Source organism: Camelus bactrianus, chromosome 5 (genome assembly GCF_048773025.1).
Source record: "Camelus bactrianus isolate YW-2024 breed Bactrian camel chromosome 5, ASM4877302v1, whole genome shotgun sequence".
NCBI lineage: Eukaryota > Metazoa > Chordata > Mammalia > Artiodactyla > Camelidae > Camelus > Camelus bactrianus.
Genome location: NC_133543.1, coordinates 26302782 through 26324703, shown reverse-complemented (window position 1 = coordinate 26324703; position 21922 = coordinate 26302782). Strand labels below are relative to the sequence as shown.

Below are 21922 nucleotides of genomic sequence, written 5' to 3'. Positions count from 1 at the left end.
AATACCATGTGACATAACAATCCCGCACTGAGCTTTTGTTTTATTTTAATTTTGGGGGGGAGAGGAGGTGATTAAGTTTATATACTTATTTATTTAAATGGTAATAGACTTATTTTTTAAATAAACAATTATTTATTTATTTAAATGCTAAGCAGGCACTCTATCCCAGAGCTGTACCCTCCCCCACCCCTGCACTGAGCTTTTAATGCAACAAAGTCACTCATAAAAATGACCATCAAAAGAGAACAGATAAATAAATCGATTATAGTCAAACAATTCAATGCCTTTCAGCAATAAAAGACAATAAACTACATGTGTATTTATCACTAATGTTCGACATGGATGAATCCCACGAACATAAAGTGGAGTGGAAAACGTTACTTCTGCATAAAGTTCAAAAACAGACAAAACTAGACCATCATGTTACAAGGCAAAATAACAGTTACCTTGGAGACGGCATGTAACTGCGATGGGGCATAAGGAGGGAATCTAGGGACTTAGCAAGGTTCTACTTCTTAATATGTGTATTGTGTACATACGTGATTATATTTTAACACTTCACACAGAGAAGCACCGATTTATGCTGATTTCTGTATGTATATTATACTTTATAACAATTTACTTTAGAAGTAAATAGGATAAGCTAATTAAAAAAAATCAGTTCCTGAAAAACCAAGAAAGAATAAAACTGTGAAGAGTACTCTTAAAACAGCTTGAACGCTCAAAGTTTTTACATAAATTTTATGCATATAAAGCCATAATAACATAGGTTCAAATGAAGATTTAAATGAAAACTGATGATTTAGTTCTCTCATTAATTCAACAAGCACTTATACTTGTCAGTCCCAAATTAGAGTGGGAATGAGTAAGATTATATAGAGATATACAAGATGAAAAAAGTACTTCCTTCATCTTGAATAAATTGCAGCCATCACAAAGAAAAGATATGTATGTTTGAAATACCTAAGGGAGAATGCACTGGTACAGATGTAAGGATGTGAGTAAAAGGAAAACCATTAAACGACTGAAAAACATTCAAATTTCCAATGTTCCTTGTAGAATTAAAAGAATGTAATTATGTGAAGATTCTGAAGTAGCCTGCTCAGATTCTGAGGCTGTTTCTTCCCAAATATTAGTTAAGTCTCTAGAAATATTTGGCCACCAGCTTTGTTTTCTCATTAATCATTTTAGCCATCTGGCCACTGGAAAATATTTCACACTAGCTTCATATTTTCTCATTTTCTCTATTACAACCTACTTCCAAGTAAAGTTCAAAAGTGTAATGCAAGACTCTCACATTTGCATATTTCCCTTAAGTTAAGCAAAACATAGAGAGAAGTTTCAAAAATCTGAGATAGGGAAATAAATTATCCTCACTTATTAAAAACAAAGTTGCAATGTGTTATGTTTATCTTCAAAATTATTTTAGGGATTTTTTGTTTGTTTCTTTCTTTCTCCATAATATAAAATGGGAACTGGAATTGGCTTTCACAGTCCTTTCAGGATAATCACCAGTAACCAAGTATTTTAAATCCTTAGAGATCAGCTAAAAGGAATTAGCTAACAAGTCCATATTCCAATACCTGACAAATGTAAACATCTATAAGTATATATGAAAAGATTTTTAAAAACATTAATATGCCACGTCCTGATAATTACTGGGACTGGAGGGAGGGGGGTGGATGGGAAAGGGTTTTGATAAGTGGAAAATGCATTTTCAATGTTACATAAATCCTCATTTTTGAAGTATTTATAGTGTGCATAAATTTGTATACTGCATAGTTTTAGAGTTATAAAAGATTAGACATATCATATTCTCCTTCAATATATTTTCTAGGGAAAAATAAAAATAAAATCCTGAGAAAAACACTGTTCTTAAAATAAGTTCACCATTGCCAGTGAACAGCTAGACCCAGAAGGTTATGGAATCCAGCTCACTTGTAGACGGGGTGGGCATAGCCATTACTCATCCAATCACACTGTGGGTCACACAGGACTGTGCTGGGCGGGCCGCGTAACTCAGCCCCGCCCCCTACTAGGATGGCGAGGAGCCTCAAAGTCATCCACTATTCATTTCAAATACATAGTGCAAATCTAGGACATTCAGATTCCATACTCAAAATTCTTAAATTAAACCCTAGCAATAATCCCTCCAGAGATATCCTAATGTTCAATTAATAAGGGTAAAAAATAACAGTAAGGTAATTTAAATTCTTCGTCTAGAAAACAAAAACAAAAATACATTCCAAAAGATTTTTCGTGTGTACCTGCTCACTCAACAACCTATCTCAGAGTAAAGATTTGAGCTGAGAGATACAACCATTTAATGAGAGTTCACAGAAATCAGGAGTTAATCGAAATACGTTCCCACTATGGGTCTAGAGCTCCCCACCTTAGCCTTTCTAAATACGCTTTTACCATTCAAAGAGCATATATGCGGTGGAGGGGAAGAGGGGCATTATCTGGTCATCACTCAGATGGCTGCAGACCAGCAGCTGGAACTCTGAGCCTCAGAAGGCTGAGTGTGAGCAGCAGCAGCCGAACATAACTGCAGCTTCTGGAAGCTTGGGAGGATCTGCAGAGGAAATGTGAAGTTTTCCATTCACTCTCGGGAAGTAGATTTTAGTTAAATACAAGTCATCCCGCTCTAAGTGTCCAGATCTCCCTTCAGAGGTTTAGGGATGATGATGTGGGTGACAGCCCTGAAAGGAGAAGGAGAAAATACCACCTCTCATAGCCTCCTTTCAAAATCAAGGGAGAGGGACAGGCAGCGCAGAGAGGAATCGCAGAAGGAAGAAAACAAATGAGGACAAGAGAAATCCACGCATCCCACTGACTTCTGTACCCACAACGCCTCTGAAGAATTTCTGACAAATGACCCTATAAACTCATTAGTATGTCTGCTTCACTTTTTCCCCTTTGGTAAAGGAGTAATGAAAAGTAGGAACTAAATAATTGAAGAGCAGGCAAGCAGAAAGATGGAGTAGAAACAGAGGCATGAAGGATGTACGTGCTAGTCCTTGGAAATAAAAACGGAACTTACCCACTGCCCGCCACCCCTCCCCCGGCACACACACACCAGGCATGTGTATCCACGTGTGCATGAGTGTGTGCTGAACAGGAAATGGCCCAGGTCATCGACCTGATTGCACAGGACTCAACTGGCTATTAATAACCCCGCAGACACACCCTTACTCTCATTGAGGTGCCGAGCTCTTCCAGCACTGAAGGGAGTCATGCATTCTCAGCTTTCACAAACAATGTGCACTCTGAACAAATGCTGATGCCCTAAGATAATGAGAAAATAATGCCAAGGCTGCTTTAGGGATGTTCCTAAGCATGCTGATCCAAGAAGAAAGATTCCTCCTGTCCCCTCTGACTAGAGCATTTCTGAACTGCCAACTGTGCTTTCTGTGTCCCCAATTCATCTTCATAAAACTTACAACTTACTCTGACATCTACTCAGATTTTCAAAAGTTCTCCATTTCATAAGGTCCAGATTTCTCTCTCTATGGTCTGATGTCTCTATTTATTCTGCCGAATGCTTTTATCTGACATGTATTTTGGTCATTTAATCTTTATTTTAATTTATTATTTTTTTACAAGACTTCATACTGTTATAGACTATCCTTCCAAACTCACGTGCTAAAGCCTAATGCCCAATGTGATAGCATCTGAAGGGAGGGTCTTTGAGAAGGTGATAAGGTCATGAGGGTGGAATCCATATGAATGGGATTAGCACCCTTCTACAGGAGACCCCAGAGCTCCCTGGCCCCTTCTTGCATATCACACCCCTAGAAGGTGGCTGTTTATGAACTGGGAAGCCAGCCCTCAACAGATCCGCATCTGCTGGTGCCTTGATCTTGGACTTCGCAGTCTGTCTACAGTATTCTGTTATAGCAGCCTGAATGCACTAAGACACAGGCTTACATAAAAGTTGAAAGAATAAGGCAAAGGATTCCTGCAAACCATTCAACAAGATTGCCTGAATGTTATATTTTACTACACACTAAACTAAATTATTTCTCTCTTTATAGATACATATAGATATACAACGTTCCTGTTTCCAACATCTTCCTTCCTCCCTCTCTTCTGGGTTTTGTAAACAATATAACTTAACATTGACAATAACATCATCACCGAATTTCCAGGTCTTTTTCAGATTTTGCTACTTATACCAATAATGCAAATCCGAAGGCATACCCTATTTTGCTTTCAGTTGTCATGACTCTTTCTGCTTTAATCTGGAAGAATTCCTCAGTCTTTCTGTGTATTTCATGACTGATCTTCTTGAAGTTATTTTATGAAGAACGCTCCTAATTTGTGTTTGTCCAAAGTTTCTTCTTGATTATGTTAAAAAATCCCACATGATTTGATTCAGAGGACACAGTTTCGGCAAGCAGGGGTACCACTGAAGTGATGCTGAGTTCTTCCCTGGGTATTGTACCAGGAGGAGCACGTTGTCCATCAGCCTCATTACTGTTGACATTTGATTGTTTAAAGTGGTATCTGCTCGTTCTTTTCATCTGTAAAGTTACCATTTTACTCTTTATAATTAAAATGTATCTCGTGAGCATAGACTTCCACATTATGTAAATATTCTGTTCCTCCTCAAACTGTCATCCATTAGTCTCAACATCCATTGATATTTGCCTGACTACATCATTATTATGATGGTTTCAAATGTGATTTTCTAATTCTGTCAATCACTGTATATTTTTTAGTTAGCTCTCAAAGACTTTTCCCTCCTCCTCATTCATTCATTCATTTTTATCAAAGCAGATTTATACTTATCCAATAACTGTAATATTTAAGTATAATTGGCACCTGTAGTTGCCTACGTATAGTTCCTTCTGCCCTTAGTCTTATACTTTCCAGTCATTTTCAAAGTTACTTAGGTGACTGCTTACACCCTTCCATGCAGTAATTTCGTATTTTCATACATTTTAACACAATTAGAGTATTTTGTCACAGTCTGCATTCCATCCTACGATGCTAAATAATTTAAAAATAATTTTCTCCATGGCTTTTCTCAAGATTTTCTCTTTGTCTTTGGTTTTCTGCAGTTTCAAAAAGATATACCTAGGTGTTTGTGTTGTTGACTGATTTTGGTGTTTATCCTAACTATCCTTGAGCTTCCTAAGCTGCTCGGGTTTCCTTTCTTCTTCTGTCATTACATCATGTTACACCTTCTGAAATTGTCCCACAGTTCTTGAATGGTCTATTCCATCTTTGTCATTCTTTTTTGTCTTTTCATTTCATTTTGGGAATTTTCTATTGATCTATATTCCAACTAATTGATCCTTTCCTCACTGTGTCTATTAATGGAACCATCAAAGGGCTCATTGCTCATTTCTATTACACTTCCTTTGATGGTTTCTCATATTACCCCCATCTCTTCTTGCATGTTGCTACTTTTTCTACTAGAGCCCTTAACACTGTAATCATTATTATTTCAAATTCCCTGTCTGACAATGCCAACCAACATCTGTGTCATATCTGAGTCTGGTTCTAATGATCGCTTTTTCTTTTCAGAATGTGTGTTTTTCTTGCTTTCGGCATGCCTTATGATTTTTTTGTTGAAGGTGGGTATACTGTACCAGGCAGTAAGAACTAAGGAAAACAGAACTTTATTGTGTGGATTTATGTTAATCTGGATAAAAGTTGGGCTGTTTAATTTTGCTTGTAAGTATAAACATCAAAGGCTTCCAGGTTTGTTTGTTTGTTTTTTTTTTTTTTCGTGTCCTTGTTTTTGTCTTCCCTCTTGAATTTGGACTCCTTGTATATTCTTCCTTGGTGGGGCAAGTTCCAAAGAAGCAGGAGCATTCTATAATCCTATGATTAAATCTCAGTCTTTTAGTGGACCTGAGTCTTGGGACTGTGAGCCTCACAGTGTTTCTATGATATTATGCCTTTTTTGGTTTTGGTCCCCTATTCTCTTCTTTGGCTGGAGCATTCTTAATCCATTCTCTCTGTTGACTTAACCCCAACCCTATTTCAGTGAGAGGAGGGCTGGAGGAGGGAAGGATTCCCTTCTCCTGGCTGAGAGAAAGCCCTAGCCTTGAGCTCTGGTCAAGTCCTTTCTCAGGGAGAGTGGGCCTTTGTGATGGAGGAGACACCATATTTCACATTTCTTCTCTTCCTCTCTTCTGCCAGGGCCAGGAGGGGATCTTCTGGTATCTTCAACATAAGAACCTGAAGAGGTTCCTGAAGGGAGACCCCATAAAAGTGTGGGCCTAAGACTATGGTTCCTAGGAGCTGCTCACTGTCAAGAAGCTCAAAATCCACCTCCAATCACTGGTCAAAATTACTATTTAGGTGTTCCTATTTGTTTAGAGTTTCAGCTGCTTCTGTTCAATGTACACAGCTCTCGCTTGCTTATTTCTACAGATGCACCTGTCTCTCCAGATGTTAGAATGACAATTTGCTAAGGCCTTGGTTCTCTAATGGGTTAAAAAAATTGTTAATTTTCAGTTTTTCCAGCTTGTCCTTGTTTTAAGAATGAAAGCAAAGACTCAAGATCTTTACATGTTAGAACTGAAGTCAATCTGTATCTATCTATCACATACTGAAGGCCATGATTTCATGGGATATCGTCAATTCTAAACCTAAAGTCAGAGTTCGTTCCGTGATGTCCCCTTTCCTGATTTGAAACTCATTTCTTCAACAGTGAAAAACTTGGCTCACAGAATGAATAAAAAGTCATTTCAGAATTGCTAAACCATGCCTCTTTCAAGAAAACTTTCTATTAGACAATTAAAGTTCCGTATGTCTTTGGAGTTATTTGGTTTGTTTTCATTTTTGCTTTTTTGACTTTTGATTAAAAACTGCCAATCCAAATACTCCGTTTAAGTTCCTTGAGTTCATTCTCCTCTTCCTAGCCCCCTCTACTTCACTGTAACTATGTTTATTCATTTTAAATCCAGTTCAGTTTATTTATTTCAATTTGTTTTTGCTTTAACTCCACCCCCCTTTGCTACATGAACTTTATTTGTTTTTTATACTTTTTCTATTTTTTGAATATGTGAAACATTAACATGGTTCTAAAAATCAGGCCTGTGAAAAAAATACATTCACGAAAGTGTCATTCTCTACCTACCCCCACCATCCCCAATTCCTTGTAGCCTTCCCACTCAATTTCTACTCACACTGTCAGTAACCAGCCTTAATCTCTGGGTTTTCTCTCCCGTATTTCTTATACAAACACAGCACAGCAATTTTTTTTTTTTTGCACTCTTTATCTTTAATTTAACACTATGCCCTGGAAATCACTCTACATCAGTTCATGACATCATCCTCATTCTTTGTTTACAGCTGCATATTACTTCACTGTGTGGCTATGTCACAGGTTATTCACCACTGTCCATTCAACACTTCTCCTATATATGGGCAGTTAGATCTTTAACAACATATTTTCAATCACAAACAATGTGACAATGAATAACCTTGTGCTACATCTTTTTGTACTCTGGTAGGTACCTTTTCTGGGTAAATATCTATAAGTGAGACTGCCAAACCAAAACATAAAAGCATATATAATTCCAAAAGATATTTCCAAATTTCACTTCACAGGGGTCAATACTAATTTTTTTTCCAACTATCAAAATGTAGGAATGCCTGTTTCCCCACAGGTTCACCAACAGGTTGTGTTGTGTTTTTTTAACCCGTTACAATCTGGTAAGTGAGAAATCATATCTCAGTGAAGTTTTCCTTTGCACCACCATAAGTATAGGTGAATTTTTATATGTTTAAAAGCTACGGTTATCTGTGTTTTTTTTGTGAATTGTCTATCATGCTTTTTCAAAATTTTATTTTGATTTTCTTACCTTTACCCCCTCCCCAATTTTAAAAGAATTCTTTATACAGTAGGAGTGTTGGCCTTTTAGCTATGAGATACAAAATAAGCAATGACAAAGAAAAAAATAACTCTTCATCAGAAGGGATTTTAAAAACACCACAAGAAACCACTTTGTTAATTTCTATTTAAATAAATCTGACAATCCAAACGAAATGGATAATTTCCTAGAGAAATACAGTTTACCAATATTCACTTCATTAAAAAGAGAACACTGAAACCGACAAATTTTCCTACAATAACTAGAGAACGAGATCACAGAACCACACTACAACAGGCCCATGTGGGTTTCACAGAGGACTTCTTTCACCTTTCAATCACCAGTCAGCCTCCATACTCTAGACTAGACATTGTTACAGAAAACAGCATTGATAACTTAACCAGATAAAGACTATTTAAAATAATACAGAATGTAAAATATGTTTACATGTTAATGTAAATATTCTAAATAAAATACTAGTGAACAGACTCTAATACTGTACTAAGAAAACAATACACCATAGCCAAGTGGGAATTACCTAAGGAAAGTAAGGTTGCTTCAATATTAGGAAATCCATCTACATAACACATCATTTGACCAAATTCCACATGCATTCTTAATTTAAAAATATAAGAAAACAGAAATTGATGGATACATTCTTAAATTATATTTACCTTAGTCCTAAAGCCAGCATCCTTCTTAATGGAGAAACATTAAAGATTACTCTACTAAGATCAGGAAAAGGCAACAATTTTCACTAATGTTCACAGCAGCACTATATACAATAGCCAAGACATGGAGGCAACCTAAATGTTCATCGACAGATAAAGAAGTTGTGATATATTTATACAATGAAATACTACTCAGTCATAAAAAGAATACAATAATGCCATTTGCAGCAACATGGATGGACCTGGAGATCATCACTCAAAGTGAAGTAAGACAGGAAGAGAAAGAAAAATACCGTATGATATCATTCATATGTGGAATCTAAAAAAAGAAAAAAAGAGGACACTAATGAACTCACCTACAAAACAGATAGTAAACAACCTTATGGTTAGAGCGGGAAAGAGGATGGAAAGGGACAAATTTAAGAGTTTGAGATTTGGAAATGTTAGCCACTATATATAAAAATAGATTTTTAAAAAACCAAATCTTCTTTTGTATAGCACAGGGAACTATATTCAATATCTTGTAATAACCTTTAATGAAAAAGAATACGAAAATGAATATATGTATATATATGCATGACTGGGACATTGTGCTGTGCACCAGAAATTGACACATTATAGCTGACGGTACTTCAACAAAAGAAACCAAATTAAAAAGAAGTAAAATAAGGAGATGGAGAAGATGGCGGAGAAGGACGCTCGCAGGTCACCCTCTCCCACAAATACACCAAGACCCACATCTACAGACCCACTCAGCCAACCAGAGCACCTGTGGAACTCCGACAGAACATCGCCTCTTCAAAAGATAAAGACGCTAAAAATCTGGTAGGAGAAAAGGAAAAAAGAAAGAACAAAAGGCAAAGCAGCGCGGGACGGGTCCCGCGGGGAGGGAGCGGCAAAGGAGGACTGGCGCTCGCTCGCTGGGTCTCCCCTCTCCAACTGAGAGGCCAGCGGGAGCCTCCGAGGCTCGGATCTGTACAGAGCAGCCCTTGACTAACAGAACTAAGTTAAACGGGCACAGAGCGTCCCCCCGACACCCAGCCTGAGACGCGGGCCGGCAGCCGCGGGCAGGGCCAGGCTGCACAAGCCGGGCGGAGGACGGAAGTGGCTGCACGGAGGCAGCCCCGGGGGAACGCAAGGGGCTGCGCGCCGTGGCTGTGGGTGCACAGGGCAGAACAACCTGGGCCCTCCATAAAACAGCAAGGTTGATGTGCTCTCGGGGGAAGGGTGCACACCCCCATCTCTGAAAACCCGCGGAAAGTTTTCGGGGGAAGAGAGGCGGGGCTCAGGCGCAGCCGCCATATCCTCCGCGCTGAGCACTCAGGCGGGGGCGGGGGCGAAACCTGCATCCGCACCGAAGGGCTTAGCAGCCTCAAAGGCCAGACTGAGACTGACCTGCAGCCCGGGGCAGATAGGATCCTTCCATCCTGGTCCCTCAGAGAACTTGCTCCACAAAGACAAACAAGGAGCTGGGTTTTGGCTCGGAGCAGGGACAGGGCTGTCCCTCGGTCTTCCCCGAGCCGACCAGGGCGGGGCGCCGACCAGGGGCGCGCAGCCGCACAGAGCAGCGGAGCTACCGGCGGCGGCGGCGCAGGTAGAGCGAGAGCGGCCCCCCCCGCCTTTCGTGCAGGAACACAGCCCCTGACCGAGGTGCTGGGAGGGGGCACGACCCGCCCTCCTACCCGGCCAGTCTGCAACATCTGACTGCGGCATCCGGAGGGGCAGCGACCCGCCCGCCCACAGCAGAGGAGAGCTGCACCTGACCCAGGGTTAGGAGGAGGCGCGATCTGCTTGCCAACAGGTGCTGGGAGCAGCACAGAAGAGGGCGCCAACGGAGGGCCTCTGAAAACAGCAAGCTGAGCTTCCAAAACAGGACGAAGACAGAAAGACTTCACATTAAAAGCACACAGACTCCAGGAGAACACCGACAAACCCCCCCCCCTTTTTTTTTAATCTGTTTTTACCTGTTCTATTTTCTATTACTCTCTTAATCTTTACTTCTTAATTCATTTCTATTTCTCTTGGGTTTTGATGTCCTGCTATTGACTAGACACAGGTTTCAAATACATCTATTCATCTCCCCCCCCCCTTTTTTGTAAAGGTTTCAAAAGGACATCTCAACCCGATTAATACTCTGCTTCAACTCACTCTTCTATTATTCATTATACACTGTTTTCAAACCCTCTTTCTCCCTTCTTTTAAAATTCTTTCTCTCTCTCTTATTTTTTTCTTTTTTTCCTAAGTTCTATTCCTAAATAGGCATCAGATAGATAAAATCCTTAAGGACCAAAAACAACTGATACTCCATAAACCACAGTGCCAAAGAGGTATGAGCAAGATGAAGAAGCAGAAAAACCTTTCCCAATTAAAAGAACAAGAGAAATCCCCTGAAAGAAAGATCAACAAAATAGACATCGATAGCCTACTAGATCAAGATTTCAAAAAAGGAGTGATCGAATTGCTGAAGGAATTAAAAGAGATAGTGTTTAGAGATATAAAATATGTCAAAAATGAAATTGAAGCTATAAAGAAGAGCCAAGTAGAATGGGTAAACTCATTGACAGAGATGAGGAATGATCTAATAACTGTGCAAAGCCAACTAGATAATGCAGAGGAACGAATTAGTGATCTAGAAGACAGGGCAATAGAAAGCACCCATTCAGAAGAACTACAAGAGAAGCAAATAAAAAATAATGAAAATAGCATAAGGGACCTATGGGATAATATGAAGCGTCCCAATCTTCGCATAATAGGGGTCCCAGAAGGAGAAGAAAGATCAAAGGGGATTGAAAAGGTTTTTGAAGAAATCATGACTGAAAACTTCCCAAATTTAAAGAAGGAATCAGATATCCAAGTACAGGAAGCTCAGAGGGTCCCAAACAGGAAGAACCCAAATAGACCCACACCAAGACATATCATAATCAAGATGGCCAGAGTCAAGGATAAAGAAATGATTCTAAAGGCAGCAAGAGAAAAGCAAAGAGTAAGTTACAAGGGAACCCCCATAAGGCTCTCAGCTGATTTCTCTACACAAACACTACAGGCCAGAAGGGAGGGGCAAGATGTATTCAAAGCCCTGAATGAAAAAAAAAAAGCAGCCTAGGATCCTTTATCCAGCAAGGCTATCCTCGAGGATAGAAGGAGAAATAAAGAGTTTCACAGACAAAAAAAAGCTGCAGGAGTTTAGCAACACTAAACCCATGCTAAAAGAAATATTGAAAGGGCTATTCTAAATAGAAAAGCAGCAGGATGCTACAGAAATGAGAACACACAACTGGAAAGGTGATAACTCATGAATTACAAATAAAGTAAGCATGAAATTATAAAAGAAGACATACAAATCACTGAGAGTGGGAGAGGGAGGCAGGGAAATATAGAATATTTTTTTCTTTCTTTTTTAAATTTTTTTAACAGTAGGATGGGTTTGAGATCATGTTACTATCAGTTTAATAAAAACAGTTATAGTAATGGGTTGATAGATTTACAAAAAAGGGTAACCACAAGCCAAAAATTTACAAAGGAGTCACAAAAAGTAAATAAAACCCATGATAATACAAAGGAAAATCACCAAACCACAAAAGGAAGAAGAAAGGAACAAAGAGGATATACCAATTCAACTGCAAAGATAAGTTCAAAATGGCAATAAACACACATCTATCATTAATTACTGTAAATGTTAATGGACTAAATGCTCCAGTCAAAAGACACAGAGTGGCAGACTGGATAATAAAGCAAGAACCTTCAATATGCTGCATACAAGAGACCCACTTTAGGGAGAAGGACACATATAGATTGAGAGTGAAAGGATGGAAAAGGATATTCCATGCAAATGGAAAAGCCAAAAAAGCAGGTGTTGCAGTACTGATTTCAGACAAAATAGACTTTAAAACAAAGGCCATAAAGAAAGATAAAGAAGGACATTTTATAATGATTAAAGAAGTGATACAAGATGAGGATATTACACTCGTTAATATATATGCACCCAATATAGGAGCACCTAAGTACATACAAGAATTACTAACAGAGATAAAGGGGGATATTGATGGGAATACAATCATAGTTGGAGATTTTAACACTGCATTAACATCGCTAGACAGATCTTCCAGACAGAAAATAAACAAGGCAACAAAGAAATTAAATACTACAATAGAAAAACTAGATTTGGTGGATATTTTCAGAGCATTACACCCCCCAAAAATAGGATATACATTCTTTTCAAGTGCACATGGAACATTTTCCAGGATCGATCATGTACTTGGGCACAAAAGAAACCTCAACAATTTTAAGAAGATAGAAATTATCTCAGTAATTATCTCTTTACTGACCACAATGCCATGAAACTGGAAATCAACAACAGAGAAACAAAGGAGAAAAAAAGGACAGCATGGAGATTAAACAATATGTTATTGAAAAAACAATGGATCAATGAGGAAATCAAAGCTGAAATTAAAAAATACCTTGAGACAAATGATAATGAAAGCACAACCACTCAAAACCTATGGGACACAGCAAAGGCAGTGCTAAGAGGGAAGTTTATAGCGATACAGGCCTTCCTCAAAAAAGAACAATCTCAAAGAAACAATTTAACCCACCACCTGAATGAATTAGAAAAAGAACAAAAAGCCCCAAAAAGCAGCAGAAGGAAGGAAATAATAAAGATCAGAGAGGAATTAAATACAATAGAGATTAACAAGACCATAGAAAAAATCAACCAAACCAAAAGCTGGTTTTTTGAAAAAGTAAATAAAATCGACAAACCTCTGGCCAAATTCACAAAGAAGAAAAAAGAGAGAGCACAAATTGGCAAAATAAGAAAGGAAAATGGAGAAATTACAACAAACAATATAGAAATACAGAATATCATACGAGAATATTATGAAAAACTATATGGAACCAAACTGGATAACCTAGAGGAGATGGACAAGTTTCTGGAAACATACTGTCCACCAAAAACTGAATCAAGAAGAATCTGAACACTTGAACAATCCGATCACTAGAAAGGAAATAGAAATAGCAATTAAAAACCTCCCTACAAATAAAAGTCCAGGACCGGACGGCTTCACCGGGGAATTCTACCAAACATACAAAGAAGAACTCATACCAGTCCTTCTCAAACTCTTCCAGACGATTGAAAAGGAGGGAATACTCCCAAACTCATTCTATGAAGCCACCATCACCCTGATACCAAAACCAGGCAAAGACACTACAAAAAAAGAGAATTATAGGCCAATATCACTGATGAACATAGACGCCAAAATCCTCACCAAAATTTTAGCAAATAGAATCCAACAACACATAAAAAAGATTATACATCATGACCAAGTGGGGTTCATCCCAGGGACACAAGGCTGGTTCAACATACGCAAATCAATCAGTGTAATACATCACATCAACAAGAGAAAGGACAAAAACCACATGATCATCTCAATCGATGCAGAAAAAGCATTTGATAAAATTCAACACCCATTTATGATAAAAACTCTCGCTGAAGTGGGTATAGAGGGAACATATCTCAACATAATAAAAGCTATATATGACAAACCTACAGCCAGCATAGTACTCAACGGTGAAAAACTCAAAAGCTTCCCACTAAAATCTGGGACAAGACAAGGATGCCCACTATCACCACTCCTATTCAACATAGTCCTGGAAGTCCTAGCCACAGCAGTCAGGCAAGAGAAAGAAATAAAAGGGATCCAAATTGGAAAAGAAGAGGTAAAAGTGTCATTATATGCTGATGACATGTTACTATATATAGAAAACCCTAAAAGGTCCACACAAAAGCTACTAGAGCTGATTGAAGAATTCAGCAAGGTAGCAGGTTACAAAATTAACGTTCAAAAATCAGTTGCATTTCTTTACACTAACGATAAATCAACAGAAGAAGAAAGTAAAGAAACAATGCCCTTTAAAATAGCACTCAAAGTAATAAAATATCTGGGAATAAATCTAACCAAGGAGGTGAAAGAATTATACACAGAAAACTATAAACCATTGATGAAGGAAATTAAAGAAGACTTTAAAAAATGGAAAGATATTCCATGCTCTTGGATTGGAAGAATCAATATTGTTAAAATGGTCACACTGCCCAAGGCAATCTACAGATTTAATGCAATCCCTATCCAATTACCCAGGACATATTTCACAGAACTAGAAAAAATCATAATAAAATTCATATGGAACCATCAAAGACCTAGAATTGCCAAAGCATTACTGAAGAGAAAGAAAGAGGCTGGAGGAATAACTCTCCCAGACTTCAGACAAGAGCTACAGTCATCAAGACAGCATGGTATTGGTACCAAAACAGACATATAGACCAATGGAACAGAATAGAGAGCCCAGAAATGAACCCACAAACTTTTGGTCAACTCATCTTTGACAAAGGAGGCAAGAATATACACTGGAATAAAGACAGTCTCTTCAGCAAATGGTGTTGGGAAAACTGGACAGCAGCATGTAAAACAATGAAGCTAGAACACTCCCTTACACCATATACAAAAATCAACTCAAAATGGATTAAAGACTTATAAGACAAGATACAATAAACCTCCTAGAGGAAAACATAGGCAAAACATTATCTGACATACATCTCAAAAATTTTCTCCTAGAAGAAATAAAAGCAAGAATAAACAAATGGGACCTAATGAAACTTACAAGCTTCTGCACAGCAAAGGAAACCAGAAATAAAACAAGAAGAAAACCTACGGAATGGGAGAAAATTTTTGCAAGTGAAACTGACAAAGGCTTGATCTCCAGAATATATAAGCAGCTCATACAACTCAATAAGAAAAAATAAACAACCCAACCCAAAAATGGGCAGAAGACCTAAACAAGCAATTCTCCAAGGAAGACATACAAATGATCAAAAAGCACATGAAAAAATGCTCAATATCACTAATTATCAGAGAAATGCAAATCAAAACTACAATGAGGTATCACCTCACACCAGTCAGAATGGCTGTCATTCAAAAATCCACAAATGACAAATGCTGGAGAGGCTGTGGAGAAAGGGGAACCCTCCTACACTGCTGGTGGGAATGCAGTTTGGTGCAGCCACTATGGAAAACAGTGTGGAGACTCCTCAAAAGACTAGGAATAGACTTACCATATGACCCAGGAATCCCACTCCTGGGCTTGTATCCAGAAGGAAATCGACTTCAGGATGACACCTGCACCCCAATGTTCATAGCAGCACTATTTACAATAGCCAAAACATGGAAACAGCCTAAATGTCCATCAACAGGTGACTGGATAAAGAAGATGTGGTATATTTATACAATGGAATACTACTCAGCCATAAAAACCGACAACATAATGCCATTTGCAGCAACATGGATGCTCCTGGAGAATGTCATTCTAAGTGAAGTAAGCCAGAAAGACAAAGAAAAATACCATATGAGATCGCTCATATGTGGAATCTAAAAAACAAAAACAAACAAACAAACAAAAACAAAGCGTAAATAAAGGACAGAATAGACTCACAGACAGAGAATACAGACTTGTGGTTACCAGGGGGGTGGAGGGTGGGAAGGGATAGACTGGGATTTCAAAATTGTAGAATAGACTACACTGTATAGCACAGGGAAATATACACAAAATGTTATGATAACTCACAGAGAAAAAAATGTGACAATGAGTGTGTATATGTCCATGAATAACTGAAAAATTGTGCTGAACACTGGAATTTGACACAACATTGTAAAATGATAAAAAAAAATTAAAAGAAGTAAAATAATTTTTGCAGGGATATAATTGTGTATTTAGAAAACCCTAGATCAATGGTAAAAGTATCCTAACTTATAAAAGAATTTAATAAAGTAGCAAGCTATAAAATTAACATAATCAACAGTCTTCAGTTACATAAATAATATTCAGAAGATACAAAGAGAGGCAAACACAGCATCTACAACAGCAACATAAGGATAAAATGTTTAGGAACAATTTTAACAAGATATATATAAAATCTATATAAGGAAGACATTAAAACAGTCCTGAAACACACGAAGTTTGACTTGAGCATAGGTGAAGACGCCCTTGCTCCTTGACAGGAAGAATCAACATCATAAAGATGGAAGTTCTCCCTGGGATAATTTATAAAGGTAATGCAAACCAAATGAAAATACTAACACACTCTCTCCTTGTGGAGCACTATCTTTCCAGGACGGCCTGCTCAGATCAGGCATTGGGTTTTAAGGCTCTTCCCAGGAGCAAGAGTTCTGAACTGGAGTGCATTTTTCAGTATTTTCATACACAGGGTGATTTTTGTCTTTTCTGTGGTGGCTTTAGGTCAACTGTAGGTCTGCCGTTGGCTCTCCTGTTCTCTTTCCTACAGTGCATGCCTCCCTCCCCACCCTCAGATCCCTTGTACTCCCAGGAGGCAAGGGTGCTAGAGACAGCCCGCTGGATTTGGTGGGCATTTTTTTATTCGATGTAATTGTAAGTTTGGATCTTCTCTGTCTGCTAGTTACACTTATGTTGTGGATTGTGTGTAGTTTTACTTGTTACTCTCATTACTCACTATTGTTTTTGGAGGACATGTTGGGAATATGAATTTTACATGGCCTGCATTGCCTTGGCTAGTATGTCATTTAATCTTTTTATTTCCCCCACATTATTTTTATTGACGTGTAGTTGATTTACAATGCTAGTTTCAGGTGTACAGCAAAGTGATTCAGTTATACTTTTATATACATATATATTTTTTCTTTTCAGATTCTTTTCCATCATATGTTATTACAAGAAATTGAATATAGTTCCCTGTGTTATGCAGTAGGTTCTTGTTATTTATCTATTTTATATACAGTAGTGTGTATCTGTTAATCCCCAACTCCTACTTTATCCCTCCCTGCCCTTTCCCCTTTGGTAACCATAGTTTGTTTTCTATGCCCTTGAGTCTGTTTTTGATTTGTAAATAGAATTTGTATCATTTTTTAGATTCCACATGTAGGTGATACCATATAATATTTGTCTTTCTCTGTCTGACTTACTTCACTCAGTGTGATCATCTCTAGTCTTTACAGGAACTCTAAAAGGTAAGACTGCCAACTCAATATTCAGGTAAGAAAGCTGAAACTGAACATTCACACTCTCACCCAATGTCAAACAGCTAAAGAGATAAGGAGCTAAAAAGTACAGGGTCTGGAGTATTATCTTGGATACACAAGTTTATTTCTGTGAGTTGCCATCTAGGTCTAAGAAAAAATTGATGCTTCAAGATGTGCAAATCAGAAGTCTTGTGTGCACCCTTATCTTACGGCTTCTGGCTTTCATAACCCAGTTTATATAATGCACATTCCTTAAACAACAGACTCTTGATTTTACAAGAATCTGTTCTGTTTACAGAAAGTCCAATGGCACGCTTATTATTGGAGATGTCAACAAGGTAGGACCCAGGACTGCCAAGCGCATCTGCAGTCATCCCTGCCCTTCAAAGTCTGGGTCTAGTACCTCAAGATGCTTTCTTATCAACCGGATTTGTCCTGCCACTTCTTGTTTCCATATTCCCAGTCCTCTCCCAAACAGGCCAACACACAGTCACATACAACCCAGCTCACACACAGACATTAATGTTCACGGGTGTGTATGCACATGTGCGCACGCACACACACACACCCCCACTGGTGTGGCATGGGTACTTATCAGGTTGCTGGATTGTGGAGAGATCAAGTAAGTCATCGGAAAGGAACTGGGCCGGGTGGGGGGGGCAGGTATCACCTAGGGGTGGATGGACGAGCCACCATTTACCAACTCATATTAAATTATTTTAGTAGTTTTACAACCAATACATGCCCTCTCAATATCAGCCAAACACACACACACACACACACACACACACACACACACACACACACACAAAACCTTTCCTTTGTAGGCTATGGAAAAATGAATCAAAATGAGACTTCAGAACAACATGTCCAATAACTTAGCTTAATCTGAAAACCTCACTAAGCGTTTTTTATGGCTCCTTCTGCTTTGTCTCAAGTTTTCCAAAGGTTAAGGTGAACAAGGAAGTACTGATTTTCCTTTTAAAGAGAAATAGTTATCTTTTATATACAAATATTTAATTAACAGGACTTATTGGAGTTAAAAAATATATACATGGCATGGATAAAAAGCATGCTAGTTATAGCAAGAAGCATCCAGGTGGTGTGCAAATGTCAGGAGGCTAGAAAAACAAGGATGGATTTTTCTTCTCTGTGTGGCAATTGGGAACTCTCACTATTCTGGAAAAATACCAATTGCTTTTCTGCTTCCAAGCTTTGCTTTCACTATTCTTTCCATTTAGCATTTTCTGTCCATCTCCCATTTCTCTTCTCCAGTATATTGCACCACTGCTTTGAGTCTCATTTCAAATGCCATCTTATTCCGAGAGCTCCTCTAACCCCAGTCACCCTGGCCAGAAAATACACTCGTGATTGATCACCAACAGCACTTTAACTCCTCTTTCCTTATGAGTTTTTCCTTGCTTATACCACTTCTGAATGCCTCCTGTTCACCTCCTGTAACATAAAACCCTTAGGGATTACTGTCTGCATCTTCCCACATCCCAGAAACCATACACTTGCCCTCACCATGTTGAATAACCACCTGCTGTATGACAGCAGATTGTTTATGATATACTCGTGATCAAACTGGAATAAACTTACATAGTCATAGGGACCTTCCCCACCTCCATCTTTTCTCCCACTCGGGGGTCTACTCCCCATTCCCAACAGGAGGTCATAACTCACAATACACAAGTGGTAACAACAGTAATTCTTCCTCTACAGTGCAACCTAAGGAAAGTATAAAGATTCAGCTATACACATATTTATCTCAGCACGGTTTATAGTAACTCCCCAAAGGGAAACATCCTGTATGTCTAACAATAGGTGATTCTTCAACAAATCACGGTACATTTGTCCTGTGATATACAATGAAGCCATTAAAAAATGATGTAGAAAGACATAAATGATACATGAAGTGATCATAACACAATGGCAGGACATTATTCAGTAGATACATTATAATCCACATCTATGTAACTAGGGCTGTGTGAGTGAGACTGTGCCCATGTCGCAATGGGGGAAAAATGACGGGTACCAAACCAAACAGGGGGCCAGACAGAATTTCCTGGAGGTTAGTAGATAACGCCTAAACTGAGACGAGGGATGAAGTGACGGTCGGAGGGCAGCAATGGGGGTGTGATAGAGAACACATTCCAGGCAGATGCAAAATCCCAGAGGCACAAAGAACCCTAAGTTTGGGGAACCCCAAGCAGTTTACTAGACATGCAAAGACCCAGGGAAAAAACAGCAGGGGTGGGACAGGCACAAGCTTGCCTACACCTGTGCCGGGCTGAGTTAAAGCCCAGGCAACTCCTCACGCCAAGCGGGGCCCCAGACTGAGTTCCCATCTGAGCCTTGAGGATACAACAAAGGAACAATGAATACACAAGTACCAATTAGAGAATTCATGTTAACTTTTAACAATAAATTATATCTGGACTATAAAAAAAAAACCCACAATGATATTATTTAGTAACAAACTAATATGGAGGGGATGAGATACCCCTTAAGAGAGAAGCCCCTCCTGGCCCCCAAGACCTTTCGTAAGGTCAGTGGCACCCTGCAGTGGGCAGCCTGGCTGGCAGCAGCATGGCTGTGAATGAGCAGCAGCTCTCAACCCCGCCTTAGCCCCGTGACAAGTGGTCTGCCCTCAGGAGACAGACGGCAATCTGCTGCTAGCTAACAGCCACCAGGCTGTCGGTGGGCAGCCGTCTGTCTCCCAGAGCACAAGTGACAACTGATGGGATGCGTGCCCCATCCACTCTCCACATGAGGTAAATGGTGCAATCCTCTAAAAGCTCTGAAAAAGAAAGCTCACATTTTTCAGAAATGTGATCTTCTGACACTGTAAACTGCAACTCGTTTCCTCTATGAATTAAAGCGGTAGATATGCAGACGAGCTTTAACCAGCCCCCGCCCCCGGGGAGCCTTGTCTAGTATTTGGTGCTGAAGTTGTCACTCTGACTCATGAAAGACCAGGCAAGGAGGACCAGAAAAGCCATGCCGTACAAAAACCAAGGCCATAACCCCGCGAGGAGGCCTTTGCCACGTGTCATCGAAGTCAACATGTTCATAAAAAGAGCAAGGTCCCTGGCTGCAGGCGGGTCTGGCAGAGTCCTTGTACCCATGGCAACCCCACACTGCCAAACCTCCTTGGAGACCGTTCAGAGCAGATGTCACGATGTCGATTCCACATCATATGCTGCCCCAACTCAGGCAACTTGCTCCAGTTCGTTAAGCCATTTTGACCACCGAAGAATTAAAAATTGGCAATACAACAACTGCTATGAACTGTAACATCTTAAGTGCCTGATATGTCCCCAATTCAGAATAATACATAACATGGACACTGCCTCCTGTAACCCTCACCCCAAGCCTGCAGATTTCATAAAACCACCTCCATGCTACTGACGATGAGAAACACTGAGGACACAACACAGGGCAGATTCCCTAATCAGTCAGAGGCCGAAAAAGGCTTCACAGTCTTAACTGTGGGCTATTCCCCTCTTACTAATCAACAGTTGTTCCTGGCAACTTGGATGGGTCTTCACACTTTAAGTGGCCTCATGCAAGTTGCCCGCCACGTTTAAGGCCTGAATGAGATGATGTCTAAAATATTTTCTATGGTGGAAACCATTCATTTGAGCCTTACAATATGCTAGGCAAGGCAGGCAATTTAGAATCATTAAGACAGTCTCTATTGTCAAGGAGCATATATTACAGAAAAGAGGCTCAAATTATAATACACAGTTGAGCAAATAAGTGTGAAGCTGTGTAGTAATAACTGTGCAGAAACAGAAGCAGGAGGGGAGAAGAGGGAAGGCAGCACCGTCAGCAGTCTTCACTGCGATGCGGAGAAGGGTCCCATGATGAGCAGAGGAAGGGAGGCAGTTGACCAGAAGACCCAAGTGAAGAATGCGGAGGCTCCTATGGATGGAACAGAACTCAACCTGAGTTCTAGAGGATGCAGGTCATGGATGATGTCGGCCTTGTGGCGTGGCCTCCAAACAGTGAACCCGCAAGCGTGATGAGAAAGGACGTGGCATATAGGGGACACCATGATGGCTGTGGACCACACAGGACCTCAGCTGGAGACGATGTTACAGGGCCTATTTATAGACAGTTGTCTGTTGGTTTTAACTGTCTAATTATTTCCCTTCCAGGTTCTTAGCAAGAAACATGAGAACATTTGCATAGGGAGAAATCAGTTTCCATGTCAAGAATTTTGAAAACCTCACTTCCAGTGAAAAAAGGTGGCCCCAGGTTTCACCCAGCTGGCGGCGAGTCTGCACCATATAGCAGCCACAGGAGAAGACGTGAGCCTGGATGTAGCGGTTGGAGGACCAGGAGGAAGAGGAGATGAGAACTA

General features: G+C 39.6%; 1 protein-coding gene across 1 annotated transcript in view; it reads right to left on the bottom strand.

The window, feature by feature from the left end:
- THSD7B (thrombospondin type 1 domain containing 7B) overlaps positions 1 to 21922 on the bottom strand; it is a 763775-nt gene that overhangs the window by 384648 nt on the left and 357205 nt on the right. The gene's annotated exons all lie outside the window — the stretch shown is intronic.